This window comes from Prionailurus viverrinus, chromosome F1 (assembly GCF_022837055.1).
Source record: "Prionailurus viverrinus isolate Anna chromosome F1, UM_Priviv_1.0, whole genome shotgun sequence".
Classification (NCBI taxonomy): Eukaryota; Metazoa; Chordata; class Mammalia; order Carnivora; family Felidae; genus Prionailurus; species Prionailurus viverrinus.
Window position 1 is genome coordinate 20,668,420 of NC_062577.1, and position 21,931 is coordinate 20,690,350.

At 36.7% G+C, this 21,931-nt stretch overlaps 1 protein-coding gene across 5 annotated transcripts in view; it reads right to left on the bottom strand.

The window, feature by feature from the left end:
- SWT1 (SWT1 RNA endoribonuclease homolog) overlaps positions 1–21,931 on the bottom strand; it is a 106,197-nt gene that overhangs the window by 22,012 nt on the left and 62,254 nt on the right. The window lies entirely within an intron of this gene.

The window sequence follows — 21,931 nt, forward strand, 5'->3', positions numbered from 1 at the left end:
TTAATTCAACACATCACTTTATTAAAATTTTTTTGTTTATTTATATTGATACTTACATCACCATTTAATCAACAGCCATAAGCATTCTTACATGAAATTTACCTTTTGAGTTACAATAATACATATTTCTCAAAAGGTAGATAGAAATGGAAGGTGCATTTAAACTCCACACCTTCTAAGCGGCAGGTAACGCTTGAAGAGTTCCCACAGAAATGTTCAACCAACCCAAGTGGACAACTGATTAAACTATCAGACACATAAAAGAAATCCTAATAAAATATTTCTGACTAAAGTCAAATAATACTATTTGAACTATCAGCATAGTATTCTATGAAAAAGCATGAGTAATCAGAGTATGTCCATTGCTGAAAATAATACTGATTCATAAAGTAACAATGGAAAGGAACATAAATAACATAAAAATAAAAGTATGTAAATAACAGAAACATAAAAACAACAGATGAGAACAAGGGAAAAATAAAAATAAAGAAGGAAATGAAAGAACATGTTTCTCCATCTAGCATTAAAGTATCCATTCTTATTTTTTTATACTAAGGATTTTTGAACCCTTTCATGTTGAAGCCTTTTTTTTTCTTCTGGAAAAAAAAAGGAAAACAGTCCTTTCATTATGGTATAGTGATGATGGGCCTTGCCTGCCTGCCTGCCTACATTTTCTAGCTGTGTGACCTCGGGGGAGTTGTGACTTCTTCGCCTTCATGTGTTAAATGAGGATGGTAATAGTCCTCACTTCATAGTATTCTTATCAGAATTAAATGAGTTCCTTAAGAAAAAAAGCCTTTATAACAGTGTCTGATAGACAGCCAGCACTATATATATTATCAATTATAATAGTAACATAACTATTACCATCTAATAGTTTCAGGCCACAGAGTAATTGCACAATGATCTAACTAATGAGAAATCAAGCCACCTCAATTAATTCTTAAAATCCAAGTGCCTTTTACTTACAATGTCTGAGGTCCTCACATCCTTGCCAACGCTTGATACCTTCAGACTTCAGAGTTAACTGATCTCAATAACCTTAATCAGATCTTTACACGATTTGGCTTTTATTAGACTTGTGGGAAAGCTTTCATAAATCATTTTTCAGGGTACAAATTTTTAAAGGGGCTAGCTATACTCTGGAGGAGATACATACAGAATACAAAAATCTGCACAAGAATACTAGTTTCATGGAAAAAAAACTTTTCTCCCAACAAGTAATTTTAAAATACAAATAATCTCTGGTTGAGTGTCCTACTCTTGATTTCAGCTCAGGTCATGATCTCACGGTTAGTGAGTTCAAGCCCCATGTCTGCTGTTAGCACAGAGACTGCTTGGGATTCTCTCTCTCTCTCTCTCTCTCTCTCTCTCTCTCTCTCTCTGCCCCTCCCCCACTTGCACTTGCTCTCTCTTTCTCTCTCTCAAAATAAATAAACAAATTTTAAAATACAAATAATCTCCTAACCAAAAAAAAAAGGGTGGGGAGAGAGAAGGATAGTACGTGAGGGAGAGTCCATAATTTCCTTTAAACAACGAAAACAAAGCAATCTAAATAAACTAATCTTTCAGAAAGGCAACGGAAGAAAATAACATGTCCTACTTTTGTAACCAAATATAAACAAACTATCAGCAATGTGGAAAAATTTACATCTATTCATTTTATAGTTCTGGATTATTTCCAATAAAATGGTAAGAAAATTAGATGAAACAAGATGTTTTTTATCAAAAGCCTTAAAAATTCCAAGCCAATATCACAGAAGAAAGTACTTTACCAGAGAATAAAATGAACATTTCTTTGTCCTGAAATACTTCACAGAAAAACTGGTTTTAGGTAAATTAGTCATTTATCTATAGCAACAAGTCCTACCCAAAGTAAGAAATAAAGAAAATAATTACATCATCCTAGTTTTCTAATTAGCAACAAATTGAAACAATTTTAAACTCTCAACTTGGTTTTATTTTCTTTTCAACAGTTTTACTGAGGTACAGTTTACATACCATAAATTCACTCATTTAACAACTCAATGATTTTTAGTAAATTTACAGAGCTGTACAATGATCACCATGATCCAATTTCAGAATTTCCTTTACCCCAAACAGTTTCCTACTGCCCACATGCAGTCACTTTCTGTTCTCGCCTCCAATCCCAGCTCCAGGCAGACACTAATCTACCTTCTGTCCTTACAGTGTGGACTTTTTGGACTACATTGTTTTCTCAGTTTGTAAGTTCTGTCCCTCTTATCATTACAAAGCACAGCTGGGACTATAAATGATATCACACTATAATTCAGAGTCCAGTGGATGAGTCAAAATCTAGTGGATAACGGCTAACCCCCACAATGTATTTGGTAAGTATAAAAAAGCAAGATGCATACCAAAGATGCCCAAAAGCAGAACAAGAGACCCTTTATTCTCTCATTCAGCAAATATTTGGGATCTACTACGAGCCAAGCTCTGCTTCAGGCTCTTGGATACATCAGCGAACAAAAAGACAAAGACACATGGTAGACCAATGCATCAGAACTCTAAAGGGCTTGTGAAAGAAAAAAAATCCTGACCAAGCACAGGAAGATAATGAAGGAAGAAAAATATCTCATTGTTATGCATTTGACAATCTCTTTCCACTTGTTAATTGCTACTTGTAAACAAACAAGTTTCTAGTGATGAAACACAGGAATTTTAAGTTTCTAAGGAAGAAGTCATTTGCTCCAAATATAAAGATTTGATTATCTCTAAATATCACAAAATTATATTCTAATGAAGAAAGGTATATTGGTATGTCAGCATCATTCACAGATATATTACTTTTATCAGACTAAAACTACACATACCATTCTTTTAAACTAGGATATACATTACAAGACTCATTATAAAATGTACTACTCTTTTTCCCTTTAAAGTTTATTATTCTTAAAGAATGTTTTAAGGTAAACTGAGCCCTAAATGGACAATCTTTATTAAAATACATTCAATTTAGGGTTGAAGTTAGACTTCATTGTGTCCTATGAACTCTGAGTTTATGAGAATGGAATTTGGCCTGATACTAAAAGAACTGCCAACTTTCACTAACTAGAAGTACAGTTTGTTGAAAATAAAAAAAAAAAAAAAACTAAATGGAGAAAAATGGTTTATGGACTTCTATGCCTTAGTTAATTCCCCACACAGAAATTCTTCAGAGGTCAGCTTTCTCTATAGCTTTCTCATTTTTTTTTTCCTTATATCAATGTGAAAACAAAAGACTCTTATAATGAAAGTCCTAAAATTATCCTCCAGTGGCAACTTTTTAAAATAACAGAATGAAGAAATTAGCCCTTAAAGGAAATGCTTTTTCAGAAAATGGCCAATTTATAAAAATGTCCACACTTGTCTTTTCAAGAGAAATTCACAATCATCAATAAGTACTTATCCAATGCATACTATTTTCTCAGATATTTTACTAAAATAATACTAGCTATGAATAGAAGAGAAAATTAAAAAACATGGTTGCCTATCTTCAAGTTGTTTACAACCTGGAAATTTCACTTTGGAATTCTGGAATCAGAACTGGGGAACAGACATCGGAAACAGGATGCAGTTCTCAGCTCATAGATTATTTATAACCCGTATCTGATCTGAATGCACTTGAGTTTCTTTTAGAACAGCATCGATAACAACATATAGTGTCTTCCTGAACACTTAGAGACTGACGCTGTTTTACATATTACATACATCATCTCTAATTCTTTTACAACCACAAATTCAGTTACATGACCTTGATCAAATTATCTGCTTTTCTGCACCCTCACTCCTCACCTGTGAATGAGGAGAAAGTAGTAAATATTACCAGTTTTCAGATATAGAAATCAAGGGTGAGAGTGGTAAAAACTTGCCCAAGATTATACAGAGTGGTGGTAAGCATCTCTCTATTGGTTTGACTCTGGAGCCCATGCTTTTTCCACTAATAAAATGGGTAACCACCACTATCTTCTTGCCCTTAAATTATTTTATAAAATCAAATGAAATAAAGTTTAAAAAAAATTTTTTTTTAATGTTTATTTATTTTTGACAGAGAGACAGACAGAGCATGAGCAGGGGAGGGGCAGAGAGAGAGAAAGACACAGAATCCGAAGCAGGCTCCAGGCTCCAAACTGTTAGCACAGAGCCTGACGCGGGGCTCGAACTCACGGACCGCGAGATCATGACCTGAGCCGAAGTCGGATGCTCAACCGACTGAGCCACCCAGGCGCCCCTAAAGTTCTTTTAAAATAGCTAAAGAGGGGTGCCTTGGTGGCTCAGTAGGTTAAGTGTCTGACTCTTGATCTCAGCTCTGGTCTTGATCTCAGGGTTGAGTTGAAGCCCTGCTCTAGGCTCTGTGCTGGGCGTGAAGCCTACTTAAAAAATGATAGTAATAAAATCAAAATAAAACACCTAAAGAATTTTAAATGTAAGCAAAGAAACGCTTTAATTTGCCTTTTACCAAATGCTTCTGGTAAACTGTTTTATGTATGTTCAAACATTTGATCTTTGCAGTTGTTTTGGTTTTCTCAAAGCCACAAAGGAAGTTAGTACCAGAACCAACACTCAACAAAAGTCCTGACACTTGGGGCGCCTGGGTGGCGCAGTCGGTTAAGCGTCCGACTTCAGCCAGGTCACGATCTCGCGGTCCGTGAGTTCGAGCCCCGCGTCAGGCTCTGGGCTGATGGCTCAGAGCCTGGAGCCTGTTTCCGATTCTGTGTCTCCCTCTCTCTCTGCCCCTCCCCTGTTCATGCTCTGTCTCTCTCTGTCCCAAAAATAAATAAATGTTGAAAAAAAAAAAAAGTCCTGACACTTAACCACAGAAGCACTTTGAATTTTCTTTTTATCTATAAGCAATTAGCATTAAGTAAGCAACATGTTAATCTCAATTACACATGTTTCATTTCCATCTTGTCCAATATCAATACATCTCTTTAAAAAAAAAAAAAAGAGGGGCGCGCCTGGGTGGCTCAGTCGGTTAAATGTCCGACTTTGGCTCAGGTCATGATCTCACTTTTCTTGAGTTCGGGCCCCATGTCAGGCTCTGTGCTGACAGCTTGGAGCCTGGAGTCTGCCTCCAATTCTGTGTCTCCCTCTCTCTCTGCCTCTCCCCCGCGGGTGCTGTCTCTCTCTCTCAAAAATGAATAAATGTTAAAAAAAATTTAATTAGTTAATTTAAAAAAAGACTATCCACTCAAATTTTTTTAAAAAGACAGAAGTTAAGGGGCGCCTGGGTGGCTCAGTTAGTTGAGCATCCAATTTTGGGTTAGGTCACCATCTCACTTTTTCTGAGTTTGGGCCCTGCATCAGGCTCTGTGCTAACAGCTTTGGATTCTATGTCTCCCTCTCTCTCTGTCCCTCCCCCATTTGTGCTCTCTCTAAAAAATAAACATTAAAAAAAAAAAAGACAGAAGTTAACAGAATAACCTGACTGAAATTAAAAATCAAACAATGCACTAAAATGGACTAATTTTTAAGTTAGAATTTTGAAAACTGAAACAAAACTCTTCTAATTACGTTAAAAAATAAAGCAACAGACTCAGGAGCGGGAAAAGAAGTCTAGAATATTCAAGTTTTATATCTAATTCTAGACATTCAAAAGAAGAGAGAGCATGTTCTTAGATATTTATAAATCATAACTTACATACCACAGAACTGAATAAATTATGTTCCCTGCTGGCAAGACAAAGTTTTACATTAATATTTTAAATAGTTTTGAGAGTGAAAAAATTAATAAGTTTATTTAAAAATAATTATATGGCTTATTTCACTTAGCACAATGTCCTCAAGGTTCATCCATGTTGAAGCAAAATCAGAACATCCTTCCTTTTTAAGACTGAATACTATTCCATTGTATGTATTACACCATAATGCCTATCCATTCATCTGTTGATGGACACTTGGGTTGCTTCCATGTTTTCTCTACTGTGAATAATGCTGCTATGAACATGGGTGTGCATATACGTCTCTGAGACCCTGTTTTCAATACTTTTGTATATATAATTAGAGTAGAGGCTGTCAGAGGCTGGGGGAGGGGGAAATGAGGCTTTTAGAGGCTGGGGGAGGGGGAATACAGTTTTAGTTACAGAGATGGATGAAAGTTACAGAGATGAAAAGTTAGAGAGATGGATGGTGATGATGGCTGTGCATTATGAATATATTTAACACCACATTAACACATTTTTAAGTACACTTAAAAATATACTTATGGTGTGTTTTACCAAAATAAGCAAATCAGATTTAAAAAAAGTAATTACAGAGCGAAAATGTTTGTGGCATTATTTGTAACACTTATTTTACATTCTCTATGGTAAGAACTGACTCAAGGCTCAACTATTATTATGAGCCACTATTACTTCATTATTGGGGATAATGTAATTTATTCAGCATCTAACCAGTGCCAGGAACTGAACAAATGCTGTCTCTAATCTCTGCAATTTAAGAAAGGAACTATCATAAACTCCATTTTCTAGATTAGGAAACAAATACAAAGAGGTTAATGGTGACAGTAAATTGATGGAACTAGGATTCAACTGCTGATCATTCTCTCAAAGCTCTGCTCTTCTCTTTTTTTTTTTAATGTTTATTTTTGAGAGAGAGAGAGAGAGAGAGAGAGAGAGAGAGAGAGAGCATGAGCAGAGGAGTGGCAGAGAGAGAGGGAGACACAGAATCCGAAGCAGGCTCCAGGCTCTGAACTGTCAGTACAGAACCCGACAGGGGGCTAGAACTCACGGACTGTGAGATCATGACCTGAGCCAAAGTTGCAGGCTTAACTGACTGAGCCACCCAGACACCCCTCTTCTCATTTTAATATAGTGACATATGTGGACACTACTACCAAACTGGATTTTGCTGATGATTTAAGTTGTATTACTCATAAACTGGGTGAAAACTGACCTCACTGACAATGAGGAAACACTCAACCAGGAAAAAAAAGTCTTAGGTCTTAGAGCACACTCTCCACCCCCCACTTTTTGGGTTACTTATTACACACAAAATTAAAATTATATGTTCTCCATAGTTAATTTGGTGAAATCAGCTATGCAAGTATGAGATATCTATCAGTGCTAAGTTTCGAAAGAATACCACATATAATTAGGGATGCCTGGGTGGCTCAGGTGGTTAAGTGTCTGACTTCGACTCAAGTCCTAATCTTGTGGTTTGTGAGTTCGAGCCCCGCGTCGGGCTCTGTGTTGTCATCTCAGAGCCTGGAGCCTGCTTCGGATTCTGTCTCCTCCTCTCTCTGCCCCTCCCCTGCTCATGCTCTGTCTCTCAATAATAAATAAACATTAAAAAAAATTAAAAAAAAAAAAGAAAAGAAAGAAAGAATACCATATATAATTAAAACTGGTGAAAAGAAAGCTGCCTGTGTTGGCTCAGTCGGTTAAGTGTCCGACTTCAGCTCAGGTCATGATCTCGCAGTTTGTGGGTTCCAGCCCCGAATCGGACTCTGTGGTGACAGCTCAGAGCCTGGAGCCTACTTCAGATTCTGTGTCTCCCTCTCTCTCTGCCCCTCCCCTGTTTGTACTCTGTCTCTAAAAAACAAACATTAAAATAATAATAATAAATAAACTTTAAAAAATTTTTAAGAAACTGGTAAAAAGAAAAAAATTAAATGATTTAAACAAATTAGACAAATTATTTTATGTTCCTGTTTTCCCTTCAGAGATAAAGAACTCTGCAAGGTGATTATACTAATTAGATACAAGTATTAAATATAGGAACTTTTAAATAGTCAAAATTAATAATTGAAATTTGATTTACTCTGAATACTGGCGATCTTTTTTTTTTCCCCTAAAGTTGGTGGTGGGATAAGAAGAGTTTATAGGTAATTTTAATGACTATGTTTGTAATTTAATCATAAAGGCAATTCTATAGAAGCAAAATATAATTCTGTTAAAGGAACAGACTATATGGTTTACTTATATGCAAGACATATACACATACAATAAAAATACACTGATAAATACTACAGCTTTCTGTTAATTTCATAGAAAGGTTAAAATACTATATATCCATATACTTTTATCTGGGTCATTAACTTGTACCTCCAGTTTATTTTATACATTGGCATTTAAGCATAATAATAAAATGGTTAGGGGCACCTGGGTGGCTCAGTCGGTTGAGCATCTGATTCAATTTCTGCTCAGGCTGTGATCCCAGAGTCATGGGATCAAGCCCCACGTAGGGCTCTGCGCTGAGCATGGGGCCTGCTTAAAATTCTCTTTCTCAATAAATAAATAAATGTTTGTATGTATGTATCTATGTTATGATCTCAGTCCCTCTGGAGTCAGTCTGAAAAGTCAAAGAGTAGGGATTGAAACCCAAGGAAGATGGCTCCAGTGTCCATGTCCCTACCCACTATACAAAATGCCTCTAGATATACGCAACACGTGAGGTGAATACTCATCCTAAAATATGGTTTGCAAATATACAGCTGAAAGAACCTTAAGGATCATCCAATTCTAATCAAAGACCTCAAGATATCTCCTTAGGAAACAGGAATGTAATGAAAGAAACGTAAACAACAACACTGATGTCTGTCTGTCCAGTTGTGCTTCCAGATTTTGAGATAACAATCAGACTGACATAGTTGATGAAGGAAAGTAATAGTCTATATAGAACTTGGAAAAAGGGATTAAAGAAAAAGAATTTCCCTGCATGAGGGAAAGGGTGACCTTACTGAAGGGCAGATTAAGCTCTATTGTAGAAAAGAGACTATTTTAGCTCAAGGCCAACAACCGGGGGAGGGGGGGGGGAACAGCAAGAATACTTGGTAATAATCTAGTATGCAATGTAAACATTCCTTTACGAGTTTATAAATATTTTGGTTCAGTTACTGATTTCAATGTAAATAAATGAGCATACTGATATATCAGCTTACTTTGTTCTAAATTTGATTACGGTTGAGTCTGAGAAGGTTTCACAGTAAACTGATAAAATTCCTAAACTTGCAAATTTGGGTATTGAACTCTCTACACCAGTAACTATGGAATCATGGCCTTAAGATCCAGGTAGCCAGGTATTTCCTATTATTTTTGCAACTATTGATTATCACATGTTAACCCTTGTGTGGAGTGGGGATATATTAAAAATCAAAAGAGCTCCTGCCCTTAAAGAGCTTACCAGGTATTCTCTCTTTAAAATGGGTAGTATAAACAAGAGGGAATCTTCAGTAACTAATGTTGGTTGTCCTTGAAGAGAACAAGGTAGCTGAGGTAAAAGGGATGGAAAGAACAATTTTCATTTACTATATATCCTTTTTTGCCTTTTGAATTAGTTTTAAGCAACATGAAGGTACTATATATTTTTAAAGGATTAAATAAAATTATTTACAATTGGGGAAAAAAAGAATTGATGGACTAGAAAATAAATCTGTGGAAATTATTCAGAATATGGCACAGAGGGATAAAAGAGATGAAAAAACAAAAAACAAAAAAGGAGTTAAGAGACACGGCTCAGAGAATGAGGAGAGGCAGGAATAGAAATTCCAAAATAAGAGAAGGAGAATGGGGGAAAGGCAATGATGGATGAGACAATGAATGAGTATTTCTGGAATCAAAAATGCAAGTCTTCAGATTGAAGAAAGCATACTACATCTCAAGAAAAGTAAATGAAACAAAACCCATACCTAGACATATTGTGATAAAACTGCCAAACAGGTAAGTTACAGAGGACAATCTTGAAAGCATTCAGAGAAAAAAGAAGACAGGTGACCTACTAAGGAAAAACAATATGCTGACAGCTGACTTCCCATTTCCAAGATGACAGTAGATAATGAAATTTTGTCTTTGAAGTGCTCAGGGAAAACAGCTCTCAGCCTGGAATCCACACTCAGCTCAGGATCAATCAAGAATGAAGGCAAGGCAACACTTGGAGTCAGAATGAGAGCACTTACCACTAAGAGAGCTTTGCTACAAGAATGAGTCAAACATTTGCTTCATCAAATAGAAAGCTGAATCCTCAAAGAGTAGGAGGAATAAAGCAATGAGAAAATGCAAACACCTAATAAATATGACAGGGCTAAAAACAAAAACTATTTTATATAAAAATAATTTGGGGGAGGGTGGTTTAAAACAATGTGAAACTAATGTCAAGAAATACAGACAAGGAAGATGAGAGGAGGGAGAATGTAAGTAGTCTTAAGATCCTTATTTTACTCAGGATCTGAATAATCCTGATATTTTAAACTTTATAAGTCAAGTATGCATTTATTAGTTTAAGGATAACAATATAAAACAGAAATAAAATGTGCAACTTTCCAATAAGTAGTGGGATAAAAGGAGGATTGGAAAAACTAACAACAGTACACCTGGGTTGATCCAATAAAGGGCAAACGAGGACAAAGGAAAGGATAAATACAAAAGGTAAAGTGAGAGCATACAGCCCCACATATGGCACTTCGGGATGGCCCTCATTGTGGAATCACCAACAAAGATCTTTAAAGGAATTTCAATAGCTGAACTTGTGTTTTGGGGAACATAGTTTTTGTTTAATAAGAACACAAGCCAAGATTTTAGTTCAGTGATGAGCAAGAAATTTCCCTTCATTTAAAACATCCATTTGTATCGCATTAGGAAAGGTTTTTGTTATTTTAGTTCATTCGTTGTGGGGGTAAATGTCTGTGACCTCAATTAGTTTAGACTTCTGCACTGTATTCTTAAAGTTTCCATAAGAATTATTTAACCTTAGGGGTGGCTGAGTCAGTTAAGCATCCAACTCCTGCTCAGTCATGATCTCGTGGTTTGTGGGTTAGAGCCTCACGTTGGGCTCCTGTCTGACGGTGTGGAGCCTGCTTGGGATTCTCTTTCCCTCTCTCTCTGCCCCTCCCCCATTAGTGCTTTCTCTCTCAAAAATAAACAAACTTAAAAGAATTGTTTAACCTTAAAAATTTCAACATTTACAAATATAGGGCAGTATTTCTGGATTAATAAGCCTGTTTGAAGCTTAAAAGAAAAAAAGGATGGTAAATGTAAGTCCAAATATACCAGTGATCATAGTTATGTAAACAGATTTTACTTACTATCAAAAAACCCAGACTAGCATTATGTCATGTAGAAAACAAAAGAAATAATGACCCAGAATGTTTGGAGATAAAGAGAAAATACTAACAAAAAAGAAAAGAAAAAGCAAGTCTGGCAGGATTAACACATGACAAAATAAACTTGAAGGGAAAAGTTATTAGCAGTAAAGAAGGCCAATTTGCCAGGCAGATATATCATAACCTCACAATCTAGAAAGCAAATGTTGACAGCATTACAAGAAGAAATTGAAAAGCTCACAACTACAATTGGAAATTTTAACAAAAATCACAGAACTGTTCAGACAAAAATCAGCAACCATACACTAATATGAATATACAATGAACAACTTTGACCTAATGGACACGTAGAGAATCCTGTACCTTAAAAAAAACAGAGTCAGTCAAGTGGCCCCAGTTTAAATGATGAGTTCGGTTTTAGACATTTAGAGTAGCAGCAGAAGGCTCACAACTGAACCAAGGAGAGAGGTAATACTGAAATAAGTTCATGAAAGGGTTGGGAGTAGATGAGATCACAAAAGGAGAGCATATACAGAAGGGAAGGTGGTAGTGATAGGATACACCTAGCGGTGAGTCTAGAAAACAAGTTGCAAAAGCTTGGAGTGTATCAAGTTCCTGAAGTAACAACCAAATTTATTCTAGGAGTATTATTCAATATTCACCTTTAACAGGTTTGGCAGGAAAACATAGTTTAAAGAGGAAAACAGTAACAGCATTACTGTAAAACCTTGAGCTGAGATCTCAGAAAGATCTAAGGTGCCTTGGAGAAACTTTCACACAAAAGGCCCTTTAAGGGTCCTAAGAATGTGGCTCACAAAATCTGTTGAGCAACAGGACTTCCAAAAAATCTGAAGGGCATTGCCCTGTAGCAGCTTCACAGGGAACCCAAGGTCGGGTTTAAATGCAAGGGTTTATTTTAAAGAAATATGTGGTTGTGATTTTTGTCTAATGTAGTGAACCCCAGTAAGATTCACAGAAAACAATGTTTTGGAGGACTGTCGTGGTAGAAGTGCAACTACTTGGGCTAAATGGGATAGAGGTAATACAAAGTGAAAAGAGGTTTTGTACTGCCTACCTTTTATGAACAGGAAGCAGACTGAGAAGGCTCCTCAGTTGCAGCTTACTTTTCTCCTGTTAAAAAAGCTCAGAGGCTAAAGCCAAGAACCCAGAGAAGAGAGTTAAGAGCAGCTGTAAGTAATTCGCAGACACCAGGACTGAGGCCTCATGAAGTGGTAACACGTGCATAGCTGGAGTTTTGAATTACCAGGAATCCTGCATGCCTCTGGTTTCCCACCCCTGCCCCCAACCCCTGTCTGGAATGAGAAGGTATATAGCAGTTATCCAATGCCTCGCTTGACTATTATGTGTTGGGAGATGAGGGGAACTCACTTGTCTCTTTAGTCCACAGTAAAACCAGAGAGGAGTGGTACCCAAGGAGTCACACCCAAGAAGCTTTGCCTCACCACACCTGGACCTGATATAAGATCCTAGAGGTTGATGGGGGGATGGGAGGGAGGAGAGGGTAGGTGATGGGTATTGAAGAGGGCATCTTTTGGGATGAGCACTGGGTGTTGTATGGAAACCAATTTGACAATAAGTTTCATATATTAAATAAATAAGATCCTAGATTTTAAGCTAATGTCATAATGGGGTAAAACGTGGTGGTCTTGAGGGGAGGGATGAGTGTATGTGGCTAGGGGAAGGCACGTAAACTGTTGTGGCCAGAGGGCAGACTGTGTTAGACTGTATTTTCCAAGATGGCCTCACCACAAGATCTCTCATCTCACATGTTCTTCTTATAATGTAATATTGACATTCCTCCTCCTATCAACAGATGGAGTCTATGTTCCCTTCCCTGAATCTACGGTCTGTGACTCCGTGGAAAATGACACTATATAATTTCTGAGGCAATGTCATTAAAGGCAAAAGAACTTTCACCTGGCATTTTTGGACACTCTTAGAAACCAGCCTTCAGCCTGTGAGGAAGTTAAGTGTACATGGAGATGCTACGTGTTGGTGTTCTAGTCAACACCCAGCATCAGCCAGACTTTGAAATGCCACCAGATGCCATGTGACCGCAACTGCATAAGAGAGCCCAAATGAGAACTGCTCAGCTGCGTCCAGTCAACCCCCAGAACCATTAGAGAATATAAGTGATTGCCAATGTTTCAAGCCAATAAGTTGTGAGGTGATTTGTTATGTAGCAGAACAGGGCAGGTGAGGTAAGGGAAGTCAACCACCAACTAAACTGCAAAGTATGCAGTTTCTTGTGCACCTAATCTTTTGATTGGCTCACCACAAAGAACTGAACTGCTTTTGCCTTTTTCTTTCTGCTTACTCATATATTCATTAGCTTTTTAGTGAAGATTCCCTCGATAAAGTCCTACTGTATCTTGGTTGAACTGAGAATATTTCTCATGTAGAGAGAAAGATCAGTGGCTCTGTTGGTGGTAGACAGGATAGTGGCAGTAGGAACCAATGACCCTAGAGCCCGGGAAAGACACAGACCTGAGGCGGAGTGTAGAAATCCATAAGGAATAGGTGTCTAAACAATGGTCCTTTCCCATGAGTCATTACATCACAGAAGTGTCTAAGTTGAAGAATTGGCAATAAATTTCTGAACGTGGAATTCTATTTAAAATGAGTTTCAATACAAAGTTGAAAATGCATGGGTATGAAAAGTATGTTGGTTCAAGTTATAACACAATTATATCTCTTCAACTTCTCTGGAAATCTATACATTTACGAAAAAAACCTAATTACTGATTAATGGCACTGAAAATAAGTTGTATTTTCTTTGTTTTGCTTTGAGGGCAGGTGGGTGCTAGTACATTGGCCCTAAGCTTAAATATGTAAAGCAAGAATAACAATTACAGCTTAACTGAATGGAATACCCTGGACTGTAGAATGCTCTTTTTTTTGCACGTGAAATACTTCCTAGGATCACATCCATGTCTCTTATTGTTTGCAACTATTTCCAAGCAATCTGTAGGAACTGCTGACTTTTAAAAAACAATCATAGTAATCACGATTGTGCTCCTATGGTACAGAGGGCACTGGGATACAAGATCTTTTCTGAATACATTAAAAACCCTCTTCCGCACCTCCAGATATTCCCACTTTCTCCCCTTTGCTCTTCCAGTCCTTCCAACAGTACTGAAATTAAGTATCTATATTAAATTTTCTGTCCAAAATATCTAGAGTTGTTTGTTTTCTTGACTAAGCAATGACTGAAACAGTACTTGTTACCAGGAGAAGAGTTATTTGGTATAATAATAGAGAAACCATCACCTTACTTCCCTTGATTCTTGAATTCTACATATTCTAAGGGGGAAAGGGCACCATATACAGCATTATTTAGGACAGAACCCAAACTCAACAGGTTATAGCTGCTATGGTAAATAAGATTTTTACAGATCACTCCAGTGTTTTGCAAAGTCAGTTGCTTAGGTTAGCGTATGACAAAGACAGTGAATTCCACATAGCTATAGCTGCACTTTGCTATAAAATTAGTTTCTTGGTTGTATGGCATATCAAGAGAGTGGCCAATATATCCCTTAAATTAATAGATGGAGCTGCTGGCAGAATCACTACCATGAGGGAAGGCAAATCCACATCCAAAAGAAATATCTATTCCTGTGAGGACAAATCACTGCCTCATGATGGAAAGGGTCTGAATCACTGCCACTCTAAGTGGCTTACTGGTCTCCAAGCAGATGGTGCCTTATTGAATGCTTAGCATTTGCCTCTGCTGCTGACAGTTTGGGCTCTCAACAGTGGCAGCAGCCAGAGCAGGCTTCTTGAGGGGAAGTCCCACGTTTGAGCTCATGTTTTCTAAGACTGCCATTGTCCCTTTGTTTAGGAGCTCACTGACCAAACACGGGGGTGGCTAGGGAAACACTGACATCTACAGGACAGCTGATCTGGTCCACCTGATTACTGAGTCTCCTCTGCATACGGTAGGTAGCCTTTGATGAGTATTCACATGGGACACAAACACCCCCATATTCTGTGCCCATTGCAAGATGCCCATCCACAAACCTCTTCTCCAGACGTCCCTGTCACCAAACTTCCAATCTTGTTTTTCCTAAGCTATCAAATGAACCAGTAGTTACTGTTTATCAATCAAGGTTGATTTGTCTCACTGACCATTTCTCCAACTATGGTGGAATTTAGGTCCCCAGAATTAGTATTCACTCAGAGCCCGTATCTAGCAATCCCCCGCAAAAGTCTTAGTATTTCACTTTTTCTACGCTAACAGCAGCCCTGCTAAATGGACACAAATCCTTTTGAAGAAGACTGACTTGGCATATTCTTCACACTCCTTTATGCTCCACTAATGTGCCAAAGTACTCACACTTTTTAATCTATATTATCAAAAGGGTTTAAAATAAAATCTACATAGATTACCATCTTTAATATAGAAAATATAATTTTGGTGATTTTCATAATCTAGTTTAGCTCAACAAATAAGTTGGGGAAAATACACAGAATGCTGTCACAAAGTAAACTAGCTTAATGTTAGCAAAAAGAAAGATGAATTGGAAATTTACAATTTATAGCTTCAGCTACATTATTAAGGGTAAGTATATGTTGATTCTAGAAGGTTTAGTATGCCTTATTAATAGGAATTGGCATATCAAAACATTAGGTAATTCCAGGGGTTTCTGATATACAATAATATTTATTGTCTTCTATGTAGAAAACACTGTCCTGAGTTGGATTCCACCTTTAAAAAAAAATTTTTTTTTAATGTTTATTTATTTTTGAGAGAGAGAGAGAGAGAGAGAGAGAGAGAGCAGGGGAGGGGCAGAGACAGAATCTGAAGCAGGCTCCAGGCTCTGAGCAGTCAGGACATATCCCAGTGCAGGGCTTGAACCCACGAACTGCAAGATCATGACCTGAGCTGAAATTGGACGCTCAACGGACTGAGCCACCCAGGTGCCTTGGATTCCACCTTTTATATCCAGGACAAATAGTCCTGAGGACACTGATTGTATCACTTCTTAAAACAGGCAGACAGCTGACCTACCACTGTGTTAAGAGGTCTTCAGAGGCCCAACAGGATATTTCTCAAAATAGATGGGAATAATCTTAGAGTCTCTAACTTTAAACCTTTGTACAACTATTCTGTAAGAAGAATTAGAACTGGTCATCTGGCTTTATCTCCTATGCTTACTATTTAAGTAAAATCACAACAATAGCACTTATTCAGCATCTTTAATTAATTACTTTCCCCTCATTTTCATTTATTTTACTAATGTTTAACCCCACTAATTTGGTCAGTCATTTATCCCATCTGCTCTACTGAAAAACATAGTTTTAAGTGGATTTGGCATTTCTTAACATAAGACCTAAATAGCAGGGAATTTTAATCAAACATGAGATCAATAAATCATTAGGTAGAAATAACCAGCAACAAAGGGCAAATTTAAAGGAATGTAGGTTTTTAAATAAAAACAGCTCCATAAATAAATTCAAATATTTGTCATCTTCAAAAGTAATCTTTATATTTGATTGCTTAATTTTGTTATGATCAAGGAGTTTATGATGGCAGATATTTAACTCTGTCACCCAAAACTGGATTTTATTCACTAAAACAAGAAAAACCAACACCTAGAAATGCTTTGGGATGGGAGAAGTAACTATGGCATCACTCCCCTGCTATTTAGAATAAAAATAAAGGTCCCTGAATTACAAATGCTGGGAAGCATAGGTAAGAGCTTCAGATGAGTAAAATAAAATCTAGTTATTCTAAAAATTAAGTCATGAGTGATCTGTTGTCTTCAGTAGCATTAAATGGCCAGGTTAAAACAAATCAGCTAATGCTGGGTAATTCAGTCAGATTAATATGTGGATGCCACATATTTTGTTAACGAATATAAATTTTATTATGTATTATATATAACATTTGATATAAATGTTAAGTTAGAGCAGTGTTTATCAAACTGCAATACAGAAAACATAAAAAAGTTTTTACTTATAAAATAACTGTCTATGTTTTATATAATACATTATATATGTCTTATATAAGAAAGGTCTGGTTATAGTCCCTGGATCTCAATCCCTCCCATTAGATTTCATCTTTCCTTCTACTAACCCTAATTTATAAAGTTGATAGAGAGAGACCAGGATTAAGTAATCAAGGATAACGTGGGACTCCCAAAAGCTATTTGGGAAAATTACTGGGGGCTCCATCATCTGTTCTAGACATAAATACCGTTTTTTATCTCCTCAATCTTCTTCTTTCATTCTCCTTTCTCCTTTTCTTACTGTTTCCCTTTTTTGGCTTACACTTCTCTCTTCTGTATCACTTTTAAAACGTCTATGTCACCTATTCCTCAAATGTCATGATGTAGTACTATTGGTAGCATTCAGCCCTAAAGAAGTTACCCTCTACTGGAAAGACTATAAAGAACTCATTCAATACTTCTCCCCCCCATCTACTATGTGTCGTTGTGATGCAGGTATATATCTAGATATACAAAAGTAAGACAAGGAAAATAAGTGAAGTTTCTTCCTTAAAGGTATTCACAATCCCATGGAGCTGATTACAAAATAAATTAAAAGAAAGTTAAGTACAAAATGATCACATGGAGGGGCTTCAGGGTGGCTCAGTTAAGCATCTGACTCCTCATTTCAACCCAGGTCATGATCTCATGGTCATGACATTGAGCCCTGTGTCTGGGCTCTGCACTGGAGGGAGAGCCTGCTTAAAATTCTCTCTCTCCTTCTCCCTCTGCCTTTCTACCCGCTCACTCATTCGCTCCCTCTCAAAAAAAAAAAAAAAAAAAATGATGGTACGGAAGGTGAAGCAAGTAAGTCCTTTCATTTTTAATTAATAGGTTGTATTATATTTTTCTCTTACTCAACACAGTAACTGATACACTTGATGACAGACAGGACTAGGGGTGTGAAGAGAGTCTGATAAAGAGGTGCAGTGATATGTGGGAACCCCAATGGGAGAGCAGAGGTAAAGTCCAATTATCTAAGGGTAGAAAGGCCAAGACTCAAAGAAAATAGGTCAGACCTAAATAAACACCGATAAACCTCCCCACTCTAGATAAGGACAATATTTATCAGTGGCTAAACACCTTGCACATTGCAGTGAGTTGAGATGTTGAAAAGTCACTTTTTAATGTCATTCTATTCTACATGTGTCTCTAAGAGAAACTTTTGTTTGAACAATTAGCTTAATCTATAAAACAGCCTAAAGAGTGTTATCTTTGTGTCAACTGATGGAGGACCTTTTCTAAATAACCTTTCTAAAAAGCCTCAAGAGGTCAGTCTCCAAAACACACACTAGGAAGTTAATAAAATATTCTTGCAAATGCAAACTCCACATTCTTTGAAGTGGCTAAATCATTAGCAGATCTGAGAAGCTGCTGTGATTAAGGGCTCCTGCTCAGAGGAATCATGTATGGTTACACCAGTAAATGTTTTGCTCTAATGTTAAAATGCCATAAGAAAGTAAATAGGAAAATTCATTTCTAGAGGCTTAATAATATAAAAATATATGTGAATGACAGACTGAAAAAATCCCAAACTTCATGATTATTATTGTGCTTTACAAAAACAGCTCTACAAAATATTTCAAACCAAAGCCATAGGATTGTAACAGAGGTTACTAAAGTTCTGAGGATCATTAAAGCATTTGAAGATGATAAAAATTAACAATCTTCCTTTCCTAAATCCAAGCACAAGTCTCATTTTCCAAAATCATATTCTAAGATGAGGCATGAAGCCCACCCAGAACATGACCAAGCCCAATGCATCAGTTAGCACTCAATCCTCATTTAAAAACAATCAAAACAGGGGCACCTGGGTGGCTCAGTTGGTTGAGTGTCCAACTCTTGATTTCAGCTCAGGTCATGATCTCACAGTTGAGAGATTGAGCCCCTAGTTGGGCTCAGCACTTAGCCTGGAGCCTACTTAAAATTCTCTTTCCCTCTCCCCCCGCCATCCCCCACTCACACACACTCTCTCTCTCTCTCAAAAAACAACCAAACCAAATATGACAGCTAGAAAAAAAAAATGTTATCTAAAGAAGAAATACCCTCTCATATAAGAACATTCCCCCCTCTAAAATGTGACAAGTTACTTATAATGAATAGTAACTCCCTCTCCCAGCCCCGCATATGATTCAAAAGATGAAAATAAGAAAACATTATTTCAAACACTTCATCTAAAGCTACCTGAGCTAGAAATCTAGAATTCATTAAATAAACACAGAAGTGCACAGTTTTACATGTTCACTCAAGTGTTAAAATGAATATGCACATTGAGACATGATCTGCTTATATTTTTGGATTCAAGATGCTACCATTTTTCTTTAAATAATTTCAACCTTATTTTATAAAGGTGAAACACATAAACATGATTATAAAATCTAGGCAGAGTGCAATTTCCTATGTTCACTCCCCACTTTCCTCTCTGCTTCCAAACCAGGCAGCTCATCATCTACTTCAGACACGAAAACATACTTAAATCACTTTCATTGTTGTTTTGAGTATTAACTTTTGAGTCAAAGCTACACACATTTATGGTATGCTTTGAAGTTGGAGAACATGACCTGTTTAGTTAACTTTGTAGAGATGCCAGTTTAAGCAAACAGATATTTTAAATAATTTTTTAAATGTTTATTTATTTTTGAGAGAGACAGAGCATGAGCAGGGGAGGGGCAGAGAGAGAGGGAGGCAGAGAATCCGAAGCAAGCTCCAGGCTCTGAGCTGTCAGCACAGAGCCCAACATGGGGCTCGAACCCACGAACCATAAGATCATGTCCTGAGCCGAAGTAGGACACTTAACCAATTGAGCCACCCAGGTGCGCCCCTAAGTACACGAATATTTAACAATGCTGTTTGATTACTATAGAAGTAGAACTTCTCTAGAATGTGCCATATGACTCTCCAATTAATTTTTCACTTCAAATGAAACTTTATTACCTTTATATACCAAGCAAAAGGTTTTTGTGATCTTGAGAGTAACCTGATCATGCTTACTAAAGCATAAAATGACACTAGATAGTACAGATCTAAAAAAAAAATCTTAATACAGTTTTGTCTACATGGAAAGAGTACTGACTCTGGTTCTCTAGTGTTTAGATAAAGAAACCATTAACAAAAGTGCTCAAATTGGTCCTATCTACACAAAATGGGAAAGATGAGAAAGAAAAAAGCAATTTCCAAACCAATAGCAAATAAATTAAGTTCACTCTTCCACCCAAGAAAAAAGTATACAGAAAGTGTAAGAATCATCAATATTCCCACCTCTTTTTCAGTTTTTGCAAACTTAGGTATTCTGCTCCCATTATATAACTGTATGACAACTGCTCCACCAATATTTTCCACCTTAATCAGAATCATGTTTAGAGCATCATTAAAATTGAAATACATATTTTTGAACATTTCAAACTTAACATATCAGCTTTAGGGAGAAAACAAAAGCTAACACTTGTAAATACATTACGGCTGAAAAAGTATTTTCGCATACATCATCTCATTTATTCTGCTAAACAAGGCATCAGGATTCTCACTTAATAAGGAGAGAAACTGGGTTAGAGAGGGGTAAGTGACAAGCCTGAAGTCAACTACAAAGGGATAAATCTGGAACTAGAAGCCCAAACTCTTAGTTTAATAAAAACATTTTCATTCACTTCTTTAACTGAAGGACCTGGTTAACAGGTCACCTTCTCACCGATTCCCAATGTAACATCATACATGATTTGCTATGATAAAATAGAGTTGAGCTATAGTCACTGGGTATGTATCTCAACATCAAATAAAACTACTCCATTTTAACAAGCATCAGAAAATGCTAATAATATGCAGTTACTACAAAGTTGAGTGATCTGTTGGGATGAGCACTGGGTGTTGTATGGAAACCAATCTGACAATAGATTATATTTAACATAAAAAAAAAGTTGAGTGTATTTTTCAATGTTTAAAAAATATAAAAATCTACCCATAGTAGGCCACCCACAAAATTTTTAACTGAATTTATTTTGATTTACTGTGATTGTTTATTAAAGGTTTTAAGACTACATATACACTTGAAAAATAATTATTCACTTCTATTACATTTTTATTTAAATGCCTATTGTTTGAAGGTCTAAAAAAAGAAAAACATTGTGATTTTAGTAGTTTCCTGTAGATTAATGAATGCTGAAATGAGCAAACTTTTTTATTCACAATGCCCTCTACTGGTAGCAAAAGTGGTTCTAATATATTTATTACAGGAAGTTAGATCAGTTTCTTTAATGCAGTCCCCCCACCATGGGCCTATAAATTCCCTGGAAAGCTTGTTAAAAATATAACTTTCCTCCATCTACAAAAATATCCACAAATATTGTGATTTCACTACAATCCAGAACTCTCTATCTTTAACAAGTTCCCCAACAATTAAGTGGAGAATCACTGGTTTGGTAAGTTATATCAGCATCTGACTTTCAAAGCACAAGAACTTTGTGAAAAGCTTTTGAAAGGTATTATTATGCCGTTTTTACAGATGAATACAGAGGCTCAAGAAAATTTATTATTCCAGGTAACGTGCTAAAAAGTAGCAGAACCACTAATATTTTCTTGTTCCTGGAGGTATTGTGTCCTTGGAGGAAAGAATAACAAAATTATATCATCCTTAAAACTCAAACATTTACTTCTTTAGACACAGCTTATGTAAGTACTACATGCTATAATTTCCCAATCCTGGCTTGACATGAGAATCACCTGGGGAGTTTGTAAAAATGCTTATGCCCAGGTCCCATGCTCAGAGAAGCAGATTTAATAGGTTTAGGGTCAGGCTGGCCACTGTTCTTTGTTTAAAGCTCCCAGATGATTATAGTCAGCCACTAAACCAGTGGTTCTCAGCCTCTGATGTGCAGCGAATCACCGGGAG